At 43.5% G+C, this 19,253-nt stretch overlaps 1 protein-coding gene across 3 annotated transcripts in view; it reads left to right on the forward strand.

Moving 5' to 3' along the window:
- Positions 1-19,253, forward strand: part of LOC149211001 (uncharacterized) — a 543,418-nt gene that overhangs the window by 137,835 nt on the left and 386,330 nt on the right. The window lies entirely within an intron of this gene.

Consider the following 19,253-nt stretch of genomic DNA (forward strand, 5'->3'; position numbering starts at 1 on the left):
ATTAATAAACTAACAAGGAACTGAATACAAGAATAAGAGAATAAAAGAGTATCACAAGCAACTATAAAAAGGAGAAATTGTTATCTATTACGTGCCCTATATTTCTCAATAGAATCACTACATTCTGCAGAAGATCACGAAGAGGTTATGCCAATTATGGGTTACGATAATGATAAAGATGACATTCCAAGCTTAGGAGAAACTATTGAAGAACATGATAAAGTTAATTCTATATCTCAAGAAATTAGAGAAGCGCGCCCTAATCCCGATCAGAATCAAAGTCAGTGTGTCAATAAATCTCAATTATTTACGATCACAATGACTTCTACTCCTACATTGCCCGTGGATGAAGTCACTTATAAACTTGAAAAGCTAATGTTGTCCTCTTCATCAACTCCAATCAAGTCTTCTAATTCAATACTACTCTCTACATCCACTCCATCAAAGTCACCTTCAATCTTGCCGCGTACTTCAACTCCACTTCTTCGCTATCAGTTTCTCTTCCAACTCCAAGCCCATTGAGGTCTCCTTCCACCCCATTGGGAGCCCCCTCAATACAACCTTTTCCTCTTTCATTAATCCCACTATCCTCTTCTCCTTCAACTCCATTGACCTCCTCCTCATTACACGTCAATGTCAATGGTGATTACAAATATCATGAAGAAATAACACATCACACTCCTTCGTCCAAGAACACAACTCCAACTCCAAATGTTGCAGTAACTGCTGTGGTTCTTTCCAAGGTTCGTACTATTCCTTTTAGTTCCGTTCTTCCACAACTACAAGAAAATATGCATGGGACTACGGGGTACGACATATCGACGCTGACTATACCTACATCCCCTGCCTTGGAGTCGGAGTCGGAACTCGAGGACCCGGAGACTCCCGAAAGGCAAAGCAATGACGTGGAAGGTTCTTATTATGTAGTTGCTTGTAGAAAGGGGAAAGAGAAAGGCAAAGGAAAATCAATTATTGAGGATGTAATATTCCAAATAGAAATTTTACAAAGAGAATCAAATACATGCACAAAAATAACAACACTATAAATTTCAGCAAACACCCTTGAAGAGAAAAATGCTCCATAACACCCAAAATGGCCAATTTTATTATAAATGAACTGCTGGAGTACAATAAAATTGGTAGGAGTACACCTGGGCTTGCTCAAGGCAAGCTACAAGCCCTAGGTGATTAATCTCTCATTGCCCAACTGCTGCAATAGTTTGTCCCTCCAGAAATCTGCGCTGGCCCAATTTTTCTGCAGTGTTGGCTGACTTGGCACCTTGATTTTGGCCCCACAAAGCTTCCCAGAAAATTCTGTAAATCTGGGGATGTGATCCTTGTCAAAAACTCATGAAAACCCAAATTTGACCCCAAATAGCTTGGCCCTCCTCAAATACCAGAACACTCTACCTATAGCAGAAAATGATCAATTGTCGCTCCAAATGCTAGCAATCACCCCACAATCTCCCTCCAAATGAAATCTTAGCAGCTCAACCCCTAAATTCTCCAACCAACACTCCATACAACAATCACCCAAGAGAACTGCGCAGTCCCGTAAGAGATGACGCAGTAGAAAGCTTCAACAATTCATACATTAGTGAGGGACTCCCTTTTGCCTCCCAAAATCTCCCTCCTTTGGCTAGAATTCGAGCAAGAACACCCCTGCAATAATAGAGACCCCAACATCTGACACTAATCCTCCCAATGACTGCGTTAAACCGGAATAGCGTGTACATGTCTGATGCTCCTCTCCAATCCTCCACAACAAGTGAAAATCCTTCTTAGGGTGGCACTCGAAGTCCCTCGAAGAAAGGTTGAGCTTCACTCATTGGGAAGCTCTTGTGCTAAGTAGCACTTGTAACTCAACTAAACAACTAGAGTGACAATCAGTTATCAAAATGTCAAAATGCCTCTAAAATGAGAGCCTCACCTCTAGTTTATAGCTAGCCATCCCTCATGCTCCTCGTGGGCTCCACCCATGACATTCCCTATCTCACCCAAATCGAATTCCTCCAAGGAGTGGGTGTTTCCTTATGGTGGTCCCCACTCCCCACTTCCCATTGAATTTCTTGGCTTTTCTAATGTTTGGTGATGGCACCTTTATAAATTTTCCTTTTTCACCCACTTTTTGTAAGTTTATATGCCAAATATTTATTAACTGCCAAAAATTGCAAAATTGAGAATTCCCTTAGCAAAATTATTAATTGGGGACATGACAACCTCCCCACCAAAAATTGCTTGTCCTCAAGCAATGCCTGAACAAGCGCCCCTCTATCAGCTTACTCACATGGCTACTGCAAACGATATCGCGGTCCCAAATGTGTCACTGAGTCATCCCTGCCCCCAACACTATCTTGTCATGGAGTCCCTCGATACTAGGACCCCAAACTGTCCTGGTCAGCGTGAAGCACCCATTGCTCCACTCACTGGCCAACCTGGTATAGGCACTCGAAGCCCTCTGCATACCATCAGTAAAGAAAGAAACACGATCATATAAAGCCCTGTCTGTCTCCCTTTGCAACTGCTCTGCTGAGTCATCCATCTCATATACTTGAAGGGTGGGGACCTAAAGATATGGTCTAGCCCCTGTGGAGATAAATCCTTGCCCGCACGAGCTTCCCCTGAACTCCCCCTGTTGGTCATCCCTCCATGCTGGTGAAGTCCCCCATGCCAATAAAGAATCACTAAAATCCAATGGAAGGTCAGAATGATCTCCCCCTGTCAAACCCAGCTCACCCCCAAAGGTAGCTGAACTGTCAAGTACTGTGATGCCAGGGTTCGATGCTAATCTCAAAAGGATACCACCACGTTGACACTGTGCCACTCTGACCATGGTCAACTGCCCATAGTACTCATACACTATCCTCCCCTCTTGGAACCTGATGGTGTAGAATTTGTGGGGGGGGGCCAAGCACATCCCGCTGGTCATAAGACTACCCATGTGAAGTGTTATCCCATCTTGGGAAGTCCTTGAGAGGTATCATGCCTACTGCTAAATTGAGGCCCAACCAAATACCTAGATGTCCTTCCCTAATGGGAAGCCTTTTTCCTAAGTTTGTGACCCAACTGCTATGCTCATACTAATCTCGAAGTGAGTTCAATGTGTAGGCATTCTGCCAGTCTGGGCATGACTACGACCCCCTCATGCACCTGCAGATCCATCCAGTCCCATAATCCTCTGTCTCAACCCCAGTAAAGGACAAATTTATAGTGCTGAAGACGATCTTGCCAGGGCATCCCATCAAAGCCATCATCTACCAATCCTCGTCTAGTCTCTGGTCGAAACAATAGCAAGGAAAGTCCTCCTCGACCCAGAGTGATAATCCTAACTATCCCTAACCTGACCTCCCAAGGGAGATGTTGTCCTGTCACTGTCATCTCTGTGATCCCTCCGGAGAAAGGTGGTCTATTGCCCCAATGGATCCCTGGAACCCAAAGCCAAGTTGAAAGCCCATCGCTTCCAATTCTTGCCTCTTGCCACTGTGTAGTATCGATGTCCATTGGGAACCCCATGTGCCATACAACTAATCCCTGAATGCTGCTAATAGACAGATGTTTAATGCATGCGACTGACTCAGTGTATGCAGATCTATCCTGCTCCAATGAATCATCACCATGAAGTCTGCCATCTGCACCCTCTGTAAGGTGCCAATACAATGTCTGAAGCCCGGATACCCACTAGAAAACTGCCTTAACTATACACAGATCCCTTTGTTAAAATTGGCAACTAGGGCCAAACTCCATGTGGGTCACCTTATTTATGGCAGCAGATAGTTTTCTTGGATTCCTCTCATCGAGAGGTGTAGGATTGATCTAACGATCATCCGATTCCGACATATATTCATGAAGATATGAATTTATTTGTATTCCTTGACAATTTATCAAGGTCGGCCAACAAGCAAAACATTGTTTCACACCCCCAGTTTATCCTCAACGTGGCATATAAAAGGAGGAGACCTTGTGGCATTATTTCCATCATCTCATCATCTCATTCTTCTCTCTCCTAGTCTGATTGGGTATGCGTAGGAGGAGCAGGTCACTCACACGTGGGAAGAAGGAAGGATGCAGGTCTGATCTAGGGCAGCGTTGACTTGAGTTGACCGTGGAGCAGCAGGGCTGTACTTTGACTGCGTTGACCAGCGAGGAGGTATCTTTGACTGCGGATTAGTGTGGGGAGTCTCTTCCAAGCAAGCCGCAGTTTTGGACAGCAAGCGTTGACCTGTTTTGACCATCCATTTGACCAGCGTTGACTGTTGAGGGTTGACCGCAGAGTTGCTCATGCGTTGACTGCTGTTTGACCATCATTCTTGGACTGTTTTGGGCTGCCTATCATTGCTGTTGGAGGCCGAGTTGACTAAGGTTGACTTGAGGTCATTTCTGACTTGTTTGACCAGCTTTGACTTTGTTGGTTAGGGTTTTATTACTATTGTCATAAAATCACATATTTGTGTAATTGGACTCTCTCTCTCTCTTTCTGCTGAATTATTGAAGAATATAAGAAGAACTGATCAAGGGTTTCCCCGCATTGGGGTTTGTCCCTCGCTGGTGCCACATCTTGTGTCTCTTGTCTTGGCTTGTCTTCTACTGGTTACATTTATGTTCTATATGCATTTTACTATCATGTTGATGTGATTGCAATTCTGGAAATTGATATTGGGCTAATAAGAAAATTTGAAGTAAATTTCTCTTAAGCATAGAACATACCATAATTTAACATGGTATCAGAGCTGAGGTGAAGACAAAGCCCAAGCAAGAGTGAAAGAGCAATCACCGAAGATAGTTGGAAAGGTCAAAAGGCTTCATGGGTTCCTCATCCCACTTCCCGGCTGAAGACAAGCTCCGTGAGAAGTCTGACTATCACGGATGGAAGATGTCTCTTGATCTGACATTGGAAGAGAAAGAAGTGTTGGACTATGTGAGGGGCAAAATTCCGGAGCCTCCATCAAATGCATCGACTGCTACAAAGAACAAGTACACTAAGGGTGAAGTCAAAGCGAAGAATATTATCCGAGACTCAATTGACAAGCATCTGGTGGCCTACATTTCCAAGCTGAACACCTCCAAGGAGATCTACGACAGACTGGTAAGCTTGTTTAAAGTTAGTGATGAAAATCAAGTTTTGTTTCTAAAAAATAAGTTGAAGGATATTAAGAAGGGCAAGGACGAGGATATTCAATCCTACTTCTTAAGGATCACTAAGATCAAGAATGATCTTCTATCGATTGGAGAAGTCATTCCTGATAGGGAACTAACTATCACTACCCTTGGAGGGCTCCCATCCAAATGGTATATATTTAGAACCACTCTTCTCAACAATGATCGAATTCTGGGATTTGAAGAATTGATGTCGAGATGCATTCAAGAAGAGACAAGGATGGTGGAGCAAGAAATGCCTTCAAGCAAAGGCAACCCCATTGCTTTCTCCTCTCATGCCAAAAGGAGAAATAATTCTGGGTCTAAAGGTCATTTCAAAGGAAAGCCCGGATCGAAGGGTGGAAGGAAGGGAAGATGCTTTGTTTGCAATAAATTTGGCCACTATGCAAGGGAGTGTCCAAATAGAAAGGACACATCACATGATGATGATCAAAATCACTCTAGGGGCAACTCCAACCACAATTAAAGGAATCGCATGTTCAATGGCAAAGGAAAGAGGAATGCGGGAAATCAAGGAAGTGGTCAACCCTCCAAGAAAGCAAGGAACTCCAGGTATGAATCAAATGTTGTTAACAATAAGCAAGATGAGTATTATCTGATATTGGCCCTCTCCACTACCTCTCCTCCGAACTCGTTGGGCAATTGGCTTATTGATAGTGGTGCTTCAAGACACTTCACTAGTTACAAGGAAGCTCTCTCTAATTTGATAGAGAAAGAGACAAACTTGGAGATTATTCTTGGAGACAATTCCACCTATCTCGTAAAGGGTGTAGGGAATGTTACTCTTCAATTAAATCAGGGTAACACAATTCATTTGCAAGAAGTCTTATATGTACTTGATCTCAAGAAGAATTTGGTGTCCATTTCAGAAATAGAAAACAAAGGCTACAAGGTAGCATTCATTGATGGCAAGGTATGTGTTTGGAAAAAGATATTTATAGATGCTTTCACTCTTGGGTTCCGGGTTGACTCTTTATATCAAGTTGAAGTCCGTTGGGAGTCATATCTTGCAACACATCTCTACAAGTCTGAACTATGGCACTGGAGGTTTGCCTACCCTCACTATAAGGCTCTACCTGATGTGAGACAGATGGTGACAGGGATGCCCGAGTTCAAAGTAGAGCATGAAGGTGTATGTTCGAGATGTGCCGAAGGAAAGCTTAAAAGGGGACCATTCCCCTCAAGTAATAGCAAGACTACAGATATATTGCAGTTGGTCCACTTCAACATATCTGGTATGATGCCCGTAAACTCTTTGGGAGGATATCTATATTATCTTACTTTTACAGATGATTATTCTCGCAAGACTTGGATATACTTCTTGAAAAGGAAAGATGAAGTGTTCACTTGGTTCCGTCACTTCAAAGCCTTGATCGAGAATCAAACTGAGAAGAGAATCAAGATATTAAGGACTAATAATGGGACCGAGTATGAATCCAATGAGTTCCATGACTTTTGCAAAGAAGCTGGCATTAAGAGGGAGACCACAACACCATACACTCCTGAGCAGAATGGTGTGGCTGAAAGGAAGAATCGTATGATTATGGAAGCTGTTCGTGCCATGCTCCATGATCAAAGGCTTCTGAAGTTTCTATGGGCCGAAGCTGCGAATACCGTCGTGTATGTTCAAAACTGATGCGCTCATCACACATTGGATTCCAAGTCTCCCGAAGAAATGTTCACTGGTAAGAAGCCTTATGTCTCTGATTTTAGAATTTTTGGAAGTCCCATGTATTTTCATGTGCCGAAAGAGAAAAGAAGCAAATTGGGTGCATCTCAAAAGAAGGGAATCTTTGTGGGCTATAGCGAAAATTCTAAGGGCTATAGAATCTATGTGGTTGGTCAAAGGGAAGTTGAGATAAGTCATGTTGTCACCTTTGACGAAGATATGGCTCTTAGCAAGGTTGACAATCTTCCTATTCTAAAGGAAAGATAAAGAAGCTGAAGACATAACCACACAAAGATAAAGAACCTGACACTAGGAAACCGGATGAGAAGGAAGATGAAATGATGCCTGATGTTGAAGAACCTATGGATCCTATCGATCCCCCTCCGCAAGAGCCTTCCTCTTCAAGGAAGAGGCCCTCATGGCTTAGGGGGACTCTTGAAGATGCCGAGAGACATATTGCACCCAAAGGGACTTTCCATGAAAGCAAGAAGCTAACTAGGTATCATGGATACTTGACCATTATGAGCACCATCATTCAAAACGAGCCTACATCGTTAGAAGCCGTAAAACATCAGTATGGAAGGATGCTATGAATGAAGAATATGAGTCCATCATGAAGAATGATGTTTGGGATGTGGTCCCTGGACCCCAGGACAAAACAGTTGTCACCTCGAAATGGCTTTACAAAATCAAGCATGGAGCTGATGGGAGTTCTGAAAAGTACAAGGCTCGCTTTGTTGCTTGAGGCTTATCTCAAAAGGAAGATGTGGATTATGATGACATATTTGCACCTGTTGCCCGATACACCACCATCCGCTCGATCATAACCCTTGCTGCTTCGCAAGGATGGAACCTACATCAGATGGATGTCAAGACCACGTTCTTGCATGGTTTGATTAAAGAGGAAGTCTATGTGGAACAACCCGAGGGGTTTGAGATTCATATTCGGGAATCTTATGTATGCAGGTTGAAGAAATCTCTCTATGGGCTGAAGCAAGCATCTCGAGCTTGGTATGAGAGGATCGATAGCTATTTGATGAAGCTAGGATTCACTAGAAGTGAATATGATTTGAAACTTTACTTTAAGGTTGAAGATGATAGGCCTCTCATACTGGTGTTGTATGTTGACGACCTCTTTCTGACAGGTGCAGACCCTCTCATTCACAAATGTAAGAGGGCACTGGCTTCCAAATTTGAGATGAAGGACCTAGGACTGATGCACTATTTCCTAGGGTTGGAGGTCTGGCAAAAGCCAAGAGAATTTTTCCTATCTCAAGGAAAATACGTGGTGCAGATATTGGAAAGATTTGGTATGGTGGACTACAAGCTTGTGGCTACCCCGATGGAGCTTAACTTCTAGAGGTTATGCGGTAGTGTTGTCGGACTTGTGTTGGGAAATACTTCTGGGTATCGTCAACTCATAGGAGCATTGATGTTCTTGGTGAACTCCCATCTGGATATATGTTTTGCAATCAACACGTTGAGCCAATATATGGTTGAGCCTCATTACTCACATTGGATTGGTGCCAAGAATCTTTTGAGATATCTTCGGGGCACAATCACTCATGGACTGAGATACACTGTCAGAGATGTGAGGTTGCATGGTTATTCCGATGCTGATTGGGCAGGCAGTGTGGTGGATCGAAAGAGCACTTCCAGGTGCTGTTTCTCTTTGGGTTCTGCTTCGATATCCTGGATGAGCAGGAAGCAGAAGTTGGTGGCTTTGAGCATCGCTGAGGCCGAATACATTACTGCGAGTATGGCCTCCTGTGAAGCTGTCTGGTTGCGAAAGCTCTTTAGTGAGCTGTTTGGTCATACGTTGGATACTATCGTGATCCTCTGCGACAACCAGAGTGGGATTCGTTTATCAGAGAATCCCGTATTTCATGATCGCTCCAAGCACATCGATATCAGGTACCACTTTATCCGAGATATGGTACAACGAGGAGCAATAAGGCTCCATCATATTGGGACTAATGAGCAGGTTGTCGACATTTTGATGAAGCCCCTGGGAAAGGTCAAATTCCTGACTTTTTGAGAACGACTAGGAGTCATGGAGAGACCCTCTTATGAGGGTCCTATATGATATATACTTTGAGCTCTGGGATCTCCGAGGGGCTTGGGGTACTTCTTGGAGCAGCAACCATAGGGTGAGTGGTTTAAACTTTAGCCTTCCCCTAGTGGTTTTCTATGTACAGGGTGAGTGGTTCAACCTTCCCTTGTGATACCCCGTGGTGACATGTAGGCAGGAAGAGTGGTTCATACTTCTGCTGAGACATCCTACCCATGCAATCTGGGTCTCATGGGAAATACCTCTCATCTGGCCAATGAGTAGGGATATGAGTATAGGGACCATAGTAGTACTGATGGACACATCGTGTATCTACCATACTCCCTATGCTAGGATGACATTGATCTAGGATCAATTGGAACTGACTTCGGGTCAGTGAGAGTGGTATGGGTCACTATCTTTATTTTAAATTGACTTCGGGTCAGTAAGAGTGATATAACTCACTCTCTCTTGGAATTGATTTCGGATCAGTAAGAATGGTATGACACACTCTCTTCATTGGGACTGACTTCGGGTCAGCAAGAGTGCTATTAGACACTCTCTTTTATTTGGGACTAACTTCGGGTCAGTAGAGGATGGTATGATACATTCTTGATCACTTCTTCTTCTTCATAGTTCAGCAGAGCAGAGCAGTGCATTGATGGCAGAGATAGTATCGACAGACAAATGGATTAGCAGATGGAGTTCTCCCTAGTTGAGAGGGAGTGTTAAAATTGGCAACTAGGGCCAAACTCCATGTTGGTCACCTTATTTATGGCAACTAATAGTTTTCTTGGATTCCTCTCATTGAGAGATGTAGGATTGATCTAACGATCATCCGATTCCGACATGTATTCATGAAGATATGAATTTATTTGTATTCCTTGACAATTTGTCAAGGTCGGCCAACAAGCAAAACAGTGTTTCACACCCCCAGTTTATCCTCAACGTGGCATATAAAAGGAGGAGACCTTGTGGCATTATTTCCATCATCTCATCATCTCATTCTTCTCTCTCCTAGTCTGATTGGGTATGCATAGGAGGAGCAGGTCACTCACACGTGGGAAGAAGGAAGGATGCAGGTCTAATCTAGCGCAACATTGACTTGAGTTGACCGTGGAGCAGCAGGGTTGTACTTTGACTGCTTCGACCAGTTAGGAGGTATTTTTGATTGCAGATTAGTGTGGGGAGTCTCTTCGAAGCAAGCCGCAGTTCTGGACAGCAAGCGTTGACCTATTTTGACCATCCATTTGACCAACATTCACTGTTGAGGGTTGACCGCAGCGCTGCTCATGCGTTGACTACTGTTTGACCATCATTCTTGGACTGTTTTGGGCTTCCTATCATCGCTATTGGAGGCCGAGTTGACTAAGGTTGACTTGAGGTCATTTCTGACCTGTTTGACCAGCTTTGACTTTGCTGGTTAGGGTTTTATTACTGTTGTCATAAAATCACAGATTTGTGTAATTGTACTATCTCTCTCTCTTTGTTGAATTATTGAAGAATATAAGAAGAATTGATCAAGGGTTTGCCCGCATTGGGGTTTGTCCCTGGTTGGTGCCACATCTTGTGTCTCTTGTCTTGGCTTGTCTTCTACTGGTTACATTTATGTTCTATGTACATTTTACTATCACGTTGATGTGATTGCAATTCTGGAAATTGATATTGGGCTAATAAGAAAATTTGAAGTAAATTGCTCTTAAGCATAGAACATACCATAATTTAACACCCCTGCTCATGCAGGATCCCAACAAGCCCTACTGAAGTAGAGGCACATGTCTCCCCCATGATCAACTCCCCAAGTGTGGGCTTAGAGATGAACGATATACCACCCCTGCATAAGATCATCTCATCTCCTAGCTCGTAGCTGCCAACTTACGTACCGACCCTGCTCCTCCACCAAGGAATCCCTATCGTGCCCCTGATGCACTGAATCTCATAGAGTCGTCTCAAGCAAGTCTCCCAAGTCCTGCTACCCACAATGTAGGCCTCCATCGGACACAACAAGGCTCCCTTCAACTGTCTGCAAGGCCAATGAGTGAGAGATGCCTGGGCTCCGGCGGGTATGGTCAAGAACCCGTGTGGACATTCTTGACTGGCCCTGTGACCAAACCGCTCTCCAAACCTGGGTATGTCCCCCTCAATGGCATGCCTAACGCTCTCGTCAAGTAGTCTCCTTGCTAGTAGCACTCTCCCAGTTCATAGTGTAGCCCCGCACACTACTACATATACCCATGTATCGTCATGCCTCCTGGCATACAAATGTACTCCGCTGCACATCTTTGTGTACCTCTGGACCCTGCTACATGTTGTCGCATTGCCTAAGATCAGCTGGTATCCCTCCTGTATCGATGCGTTCATCACATTATGAGGAAATGCACTACGATGTGAACCGCTCCTCCTACACCCCAATGTGACCCTGCACACCACTACACGCCACTATGCACCTCCGTACCCCTCCACATAGCGCTGCTGCACACTGCTGCATGCCCCTATACATCCCTGGATGCCATGGTCTAAAGTTGAGTTAATAAATATCAGTACACATGCTGTTAGTATCATCGTATCCACTCTCTGATCTCCATAACCTCAGATGAGTGGATCTCCTTTCCTGATCCTCCTTGAGAGATCTAACGTGCGAATCTCCCTATGTACCTATGGGAGTGCTACTAGGGTGCTACTCCTCGGTGACCCCTGTGCCCCATATATCCATGGGAAATCCTTCCCTCCATACAAGGAACTATCTGGTGGCATGTTGATGCCACCTCCTCTGACAACCTCTTGCCAAGGTACATTGATCATCCAATGACCCCATGCACGACCAACATGCCAAGACAACTCACAGAGTCTGTCTACTCCCCTGTCAGCCCAACCTGTCACTGGAGCTATCCAGAACTCTGGTGGGAATATGAAAATGGGGGTGAGTCCAATCACGGGATCCACCATCTTGCTAATACCATGACTAACCCAATCCATGGAGTGATAGGGAATCACACCTAGATCTCAATGATGATCCAACCCTCGAGCCCCTTTTGCAAACCACGGTCCTTGCTGAACTATGCCCCCAACCATGGATGTATCTGAAAACCTAGTTAGCCCTATCAGGTACCAACTCAACATCTCTTGCCACCCAACCCCATGAGAGGGATCAAATGCAAGAGTCCCTGAATACATAGCAAATCCATCATGTGAGTGTTGCACTCTACGCAACTCATGTCACTTCATCTCACTGACCTGGTCAACATATACAATTTGTCTAGGTAACTTAGGCACTCTCCCTCCAACGTGCAGAGGTAACCTAGCAATACTACAGGCCCCATCTACGTAGGCCTGAAGAGAGCTATAGAATGGAAGTACTGCAACTCTGCTAGCTGCCTATGCATCTATCTACTCCTTGCTGATGGCAGACCCAAAAGATGACTGCCCATCCTCCTCCATCATGGACTCAACCAGAGCCTTGAGCTGCCCCACCATAGGTACCTTCTCAAGCATAACATCCTCATCTAACTCACGCTTCTCAAGGTGCTCCCCATGCTGTTGTATGTAGCTATCTTCTAGCAACTCTGTCACAGCTCTGGGTACCTCTATGCTTACTGGAACCTCGTCAATGGATGGTCCTATGGGTGTTTTCCCAACTGTCTCCACCAAGTCAATCAAGTCTACCAAAGGAAACTCCCACAATGGTGACTCGTGTGTCACGCTGTGTGTATCTACGTGCTCCTTACAACCCTGCATGCCCTCAGCCTCATGTTCGACCTCCTCATCAGTCTCCTGATGTCTAAAACTAGGTCTCCACTAGCTAAATTGTCTCTGGGTCTCATCCTCTAAGTGCCCACCTCTACATGATGGTCCAACCCCTGAACTATCCTTCTCCTTCTCCTGTTCATCCGAGGAGTGAGGCATGGTAGGATGGTCAGACTGATCATACATGTGGGTGTTGTACTGCTTGTATGCACGTGTATGTACTTGGTTTCTGTGTTGGTTATGTATCAATTGTTGCATCCCCTCTAGAATCTGCTGGTTTTGCCTCACCAATTGTTGGTTCTACGGCCTGCCTCATCAACTCCTCCATGATAGGGAAGAGATTGTCCTAAACGTAGTAAGGACAAGAGGGATAGGGAAGAAGCCCACATTACTGAAGAAGTGAAAGAGCCTGAGTCAAAGAAGCTTAAGAATGAAGAAGTAAAAGATCTCTACTATTATTGAGATAATCTTCTTCACTAGAAGGTACTTTTCACTTGTAATTTATAGATTGGAGGCATCAAATTAGAAAATAGTATCGTGATAGAAGCATTAAAAATAAGAGCTCTTGATATGGGAAGCAGAAAGAATGTCTATAATAAACTCTATTGATCATGAAGAATAAGGGCTCTTGGAAACCTCATTGAAAGAAGTAGAGGTCATCATCGACTGGGATCATCATACAATAGTCAATAAGGAAACAAATGCTGGGTGAGGATATGAAAGATCCTCAAGTTTGTCTGATGGAGTCCTCATCAAAGGATTCACCAATCTAGAAAGAAAGCAAGAGTTTCATTAGGAATTCCAACTTGTGGGATTTAAGAAATGTATGATGAGATATCAGGAAAGCAGGTTTAAAGGATAAAGTTCTTTCGTTCAAATGCAGTTGCTACGAGAAGCCTGGATGACCGAAAGGAAAGATGAGGTATGTATGCTTACATAGGTTATTATGAAAGTCATGTCATATGGTTGTAGATAATATGGATCACTATTTCCATCTTGGGAAATATGATCAAGAGAAAAAGGGATCTCCTCCTTCGAAAGATTGCAGAAAGGCATAAGTCACACTAGATGAAATCAACATAATATGTTCTCATATGAATCATGAGAAAGCTAACTACAATTGAGGAAGTTTGATTGGAAGCTCCTGGGAATAAAATGTGTGAAAATAAAGGAAGAGATCATGTCGGCCTAAAGGACATGACGAAAGGTGTATATATAAGCCACACTCGACCTCACTTAGAGCAAGCAACTCGACAAGCATTCGATCAAGAAGAAGTGCGAAGTAGAGTCCAACAAAAATAGTGTGAAGAAGGTAAAATGAAGGAGATTCTTCTGGTTATTGCGAAGTAGGGTTTCTTCTGGGATCAATGAAGGAGAGAGTCTTCTAGGGCAGCGAAGAGGAAAGGTTTCTTTTGGGCAAGCGAAGAAGAGGTTTCTTCTGGGCAAGCAAAGGAGAGGTTTCTTCCGGGCCAACAAAGGAAGGATTCTTTTGGTGATCGAGATAGATATATAGAGATCGAGTTTCTCTAAGAAGAGACCAGTGAAGGCCTAGAGACCGAGATTCTCTAGAGGAAGTCGAGGAGCAGTGTGAAGAATAGAGACCGAGTTTCTCTAGAAGGAGCCGAGGAGAGCAGTTCGAGATCAAGAAGAAAGTTGAGGAAGGGAAGAGGCAGAGCATCAAGGTTAGTGACAAGGTTCTTGGAAGGATATTAGAGTCAAGGGTCTGTGCCATGGTCTTGGTACTCAATTGAAGATCTAGAAGAAGAATTTTGATCGTGTTTTCCTCTCAAGAGGTGAGAGGTTTTGGCCCTGGCTGACAAGCCTACATATTGTGTCGCTTGTCTTTTATTGTGCATATTGGTAATTGTCTTGATGAAAATAACACAATAATAAAATAACGAAGAAAAGACTATAAGCTAAGAAGTAAAAGTATATCACAAACAATTATCAAGCAGAGAAATCTTTAACTATTCATGCCCTAGATTTCTCAATAGAGGGTTATATGTCACTGTGAACTTTCTCTTGATTCCTGCTCATGCAAAACTCCATCTCATTGGAGGTATGTTGATTTCTGGTATCATCAGATGTGCTCTAAGCCTCAAAATTTGCAGGGAGGCTAGGACACATATTCCAGAATACCCAGAAATCGTTTTGGGAAATTCCACCCGGAGACCATTTTATTAAAATAATTAATTATTTTTAATGGATGCCTAAGTCTAAACTTAGGAAATTAAAATAATTAAAGGGTATTAATAACACTGGGTGTGAATCTTCTAGAAGAAGACGGAGATCGAGTCAATATGATCTGGGCCATTGATTAGAACTTAATCTGGGTTGTTGATTACTCAACAAGAAGATTAAAAGGACTTTGATGGGCATTTGGAAGACACATTGAGTGAGAGATCAGAGATCGATTTTCTCAAGAGAGCAACATAGCAGTTGCCGGAGAGGTCATCAAGGAGATTTCTTACAGTGAGGGGCAGGGATAGTTTTCCGGTTGGAGAGTTTCCTGATCCGGGGATACATTGTAGAGGAGGTAGAGAGAGATCCAGAAGAGGCAGTGCAGAGCCACGTTGGGCAACGTAGAGCCACGCTGAGGTAGCGTAGAGCCTGAGAGGAGATTCAGAATTTGCTGGAGAGTCGAGTTCTAGAGCCAGAAGTCAGGGTGTGAGACCGGAAGGGTAGAGAGTCGAAGTTCCAGAGGAAAATTGACCAACAAGAAGGGTGTCAGAGAGCCTAGTAGCTGTGACGCTGAATTGCGTAGGCTGACGCAGAGGCAACATAGAGGCAGTGTGGGGCTTGCCATCCAGAGCCTGGATCAGTATTGAATCTCCAGTGATAGTGTGAGGTATTTCTCACTAATTTCTCTATCAGTTAGATTCTCTGTATCGGATAGCCAGTAAGGCATCCAAAGATTGTATTAAAAAACTATTGCATAATAATACAAACCCTCAGCCGCTGCACTGGTTTTCCCACATTGGGTTTTTCCGGGGACATTTGTCCACAAAGAACAGTGTCACTTGTGTGTGTGTTATTTCTTCTTGCTCAGTTCTTGTTTCCACATATAATTTAATTAGTGAAGGCTTCATTCATATTTACTTCGATATTTATAGTGCAACACAGTAAATAACTTGCATGAATTAACAAGTAGGAGAAGTAATATCATTTAGCTATAGTAGGGATTTGGGTCTCATCGATTTTCACAAGGTATACTCGCCCCCATTGTCTGTCCTCAAGACCTTGATCTTCTTTCGTGTCTGGTTCTCCACAAGAGCCTTAAACTCTTGGAACCTCTTGAAGATGTGATCCTTTGACTTCATAAATAAAATCCAGGTCTGTCTAGAGTAGTCATCAATGAAAGTGACATAGTATGAAAATCCACTCAAGGAGATGGAAGACATAGGACCACATACATCAGTGTGGATCAAATCAAGGAAACCTTCTACCTTGCTGTCACTACTCGGGAAAAGAGTCTTGGTGTACTTTCCCAAAGCACACCCCCTTGCACACATCATGATGCTTAGTACTGAAATTTGGCAAACCGGTAACTATTTGCCTTATTATCTTGAATGCTCCATGGTGCAAGTGGGCCATCCTCCTTTGCCATAGGTTGCAAAAATCATTGCTACTGGTCATAGACATTAAGGCTCTAGTAGGCTGAAACATGAACCTGTAGAGTCTCCCATGGCAGACTTCAATCACTCTAGCAGAAGTGATACTAGATCCCTGGGATATGTGAGTACATGTCGATCCCATAACACCACCACTTATTCCCTATCCTCAATACTAGAAACTGAAATAAGATTCTTCTTCAGCCCTGGAACATATAGTACCTTTGTCACTTTCAAGGGAGGTTGTGACTCGCTCTGAAAGGATACAATCCCTACATGCGCTGCTATGACCTTGGAATTATCTCCAAGCACCACCTCCAAATCTATATCATTCTCCGTAAGATCTGTAAAGTGCTCTCTAACTCCGGTCGTATGGCAAGAAGCTCCCACTTTCTACAAAACAAACACTAGAGGACGTAGCACTAGTGGCAAGAGTCACCAGTAAAGCAAACTCCGAGTCAAATGTGGTGGCAAACTCATCTCAGCTAACGCTGAAACACCCTTCTTCTTCCCCTTCTTATTGGGACGCTGAAAGGCATAGTGACCCATCTTTTGACAAGCAAAGAATCTCACTTTGCTCATGTCCTTCTCTTGTACTTTCGGTTTCCCCTTCTGCTGCTTGGTCCCACTAGCAGACCCCTTCTTGGGTTTCTTCTTGCCCTTAGCTATGAGGGCCACATTCTCCTCCTTGTCAACCCCACCATGCTAGCTGTCACTCTTGGCACTCCTCTTGGATGAAACATCCCACATCCTCCTCCAATATGGAAGATGCTCTCTAGCAACAATTCCGTAAATGAATCCATCCCACTTCTTGGGAAAACCACTCAATGCCATTTTGACCAATTGGTCCTCAAGGAAAGCCTCTCCCACTGCAGCGAACTCATCTCTCAGTTGTGTGATCTTGGTAAGGCATGAGGTCACTATGTTAGTCTTGGTCATCTTGGTATTTCTTAGTTGCTCACACGACACCATATTCCTGTTCTATTGGTGCTCTGGTAAAGTGTTATCAGGGATTTCCACATCTCATAGGGAAATTTCTTCCTTGATACATGAGGTATAAGGTGGTCTTTAATTGCATCTAGAAGGATCCTCTTAGCCTTCACATTGTGCTTGTTGAATTCTGCTAACTGAAAAAGATCAGTAATTGGATCTACTGTACTCTCTACAATATCCCACAACTCAAACTCCTCAAGCAAAAAGACTATCCTCTCCTTCTAGGGACCAAATATTTCAGCCCCACTCAACCTATCCTGCACCCTCAAACCAGTGGCCATCTGAGTCTTTGACCCTCTCAACCAACACAACTTCTGAACACTAAAATTGAGCAAACAACCTCCATCTCAACCACAAATCTCTGGGTATATAGGCTGGTTTATGCTTGCTGGTTGCACTTTATCAACTGTAGGTTTACTTGGTGTTCTTATACCATGTGGAAATTTTATGCCCTGTGGCCCCACCCAGTCTCAAGTTGTTTTTCTCATCAAGTTTAATGCCCAAACCCCATGTTCATTGTTGATTTAAACTTGAATATAAAATTGCAATTAAAATTTAAAACACTTGACGCTGCTACTACTCTTTCACTCTCAGCTGATAATTTATTAATTTCACAAGCATGCACAAATATTTAGACACTAGATTTTTTGCCGACTACACCTTGGAAAAACCCCGAAGGGAAGACCAGTAGGAAGAGGATTTTTATTTTACTTTTCTCATAGAATTATTACAGCATTGAATACAACACAGCAGTACTTATCTCCCTCTTTGAAACTCAGGCCAGCTTCCTAGATTTTTGCACTGCTGTTCTGTATATTCATGCCACAGTCAGCCTTCTCTGCTCAGAAAATCATGCCACTGTTCAGACTTTCCAGATATTGGAATTTGTGCCAGTCAGCACTCTGACCCCTCGAAAATCATGCCACAAATCTGCAAATTTCTTCTCGAAATTTGTGATGACAGACTTGCGATTTCTCCTCAATCTGCGTGCCAGTTAGACTAATATTTCCTCCTGGAAATTCATGCCTCTGTCAGCACTTAAGCTTCTCGATTTTCGCACCCTCTGACCTGACTTTTTCTTCTTGAAATTTGGGTCTGTCAGACCACAAGTAATGCTCTGACTCCCTCAAAAACTGTGCTGAATCTTGAATTTCATGCTGAAGAAAACTGACCTCGGTTTGCGTGCCACTGTATCAGCCTGGAAATGTGTGCCTGTACATCGATGCTGTGCATTCTCTCCTTCAGTGAAAAGCTTGCTATCTCACCCTCCTTGCCTTCTGCTCTTCTCCTTGCTCTTCTCCAGCTCTACGCATGAAGAATGAATGAGCCTCCATTTCCTTTTCTCCCTTTTTAGTCTCTCTAATGATGAGATGCCCTATCCCTAAGATCAAGGGCTGAGATTAGATCTCAGCTTCTGTTGATCAAGGGTGGAGATCTAATCTCAGATTGACCCCCTCTCATGTCTCCCCCTTCATTAATGAGCCCCTATAGTCACTTTAATAACTATATTTTTGTACCATGTACCTTTTTCTCATAAAGTCACTTTAAAAACATAAATTCACTCTAATATTATAAGGAACAATGTACTTTTAGAACCTCATAAAGTGACTAAAAATTCACAACTTTAATAATCACATAAAATTACGCTAAAAAGGTGGGCTCACATTGTGTTCTTAGGTTTAGGCAAATATCACTAGGAAACTCCTCCTTGGTACCTTTTTCAGCACAGAAATCACATAAATCTATTACAGTTACAATGGCAGCTAACAAACAGGCTGCAAGTACTTGCTATTACAGAAGACTCAAATGCACACTAACGACACTGCTGGCTCAGAGACTAGTGCACCATCCTTCATCTTATGAGCCAAGGAGAGGAACGGGTTACAAAGTGGCCATGAATGGCCTCAGGGAGTGTGCCCTTCACTGTTAATTAAATTCCTTCAAGGAGTGCTCCCCATGGAGTGGAACTTCTAAATCAAATGCATCCACCTGCCTTGCAATAAATGCTCCTAGTTTAGTGTGGCCCCACATG

Source organism: Pinus tabuliformis, chromosome 1_2 (assembly GCF_031772625.1).
Source record: "Pinus tabuliformis cultivar Carrire ecotype Pingquan chromosome 1_2, CPIR1, whole genome shotgun sequence".
NCBI classification, from domain to species: domain Eukaryota; kingdom Viridiplantae; phylum Streptophyta; class Pinopsida; order Pinales; family Pinaceae; genus Pinus; species Pinus tabuliformis.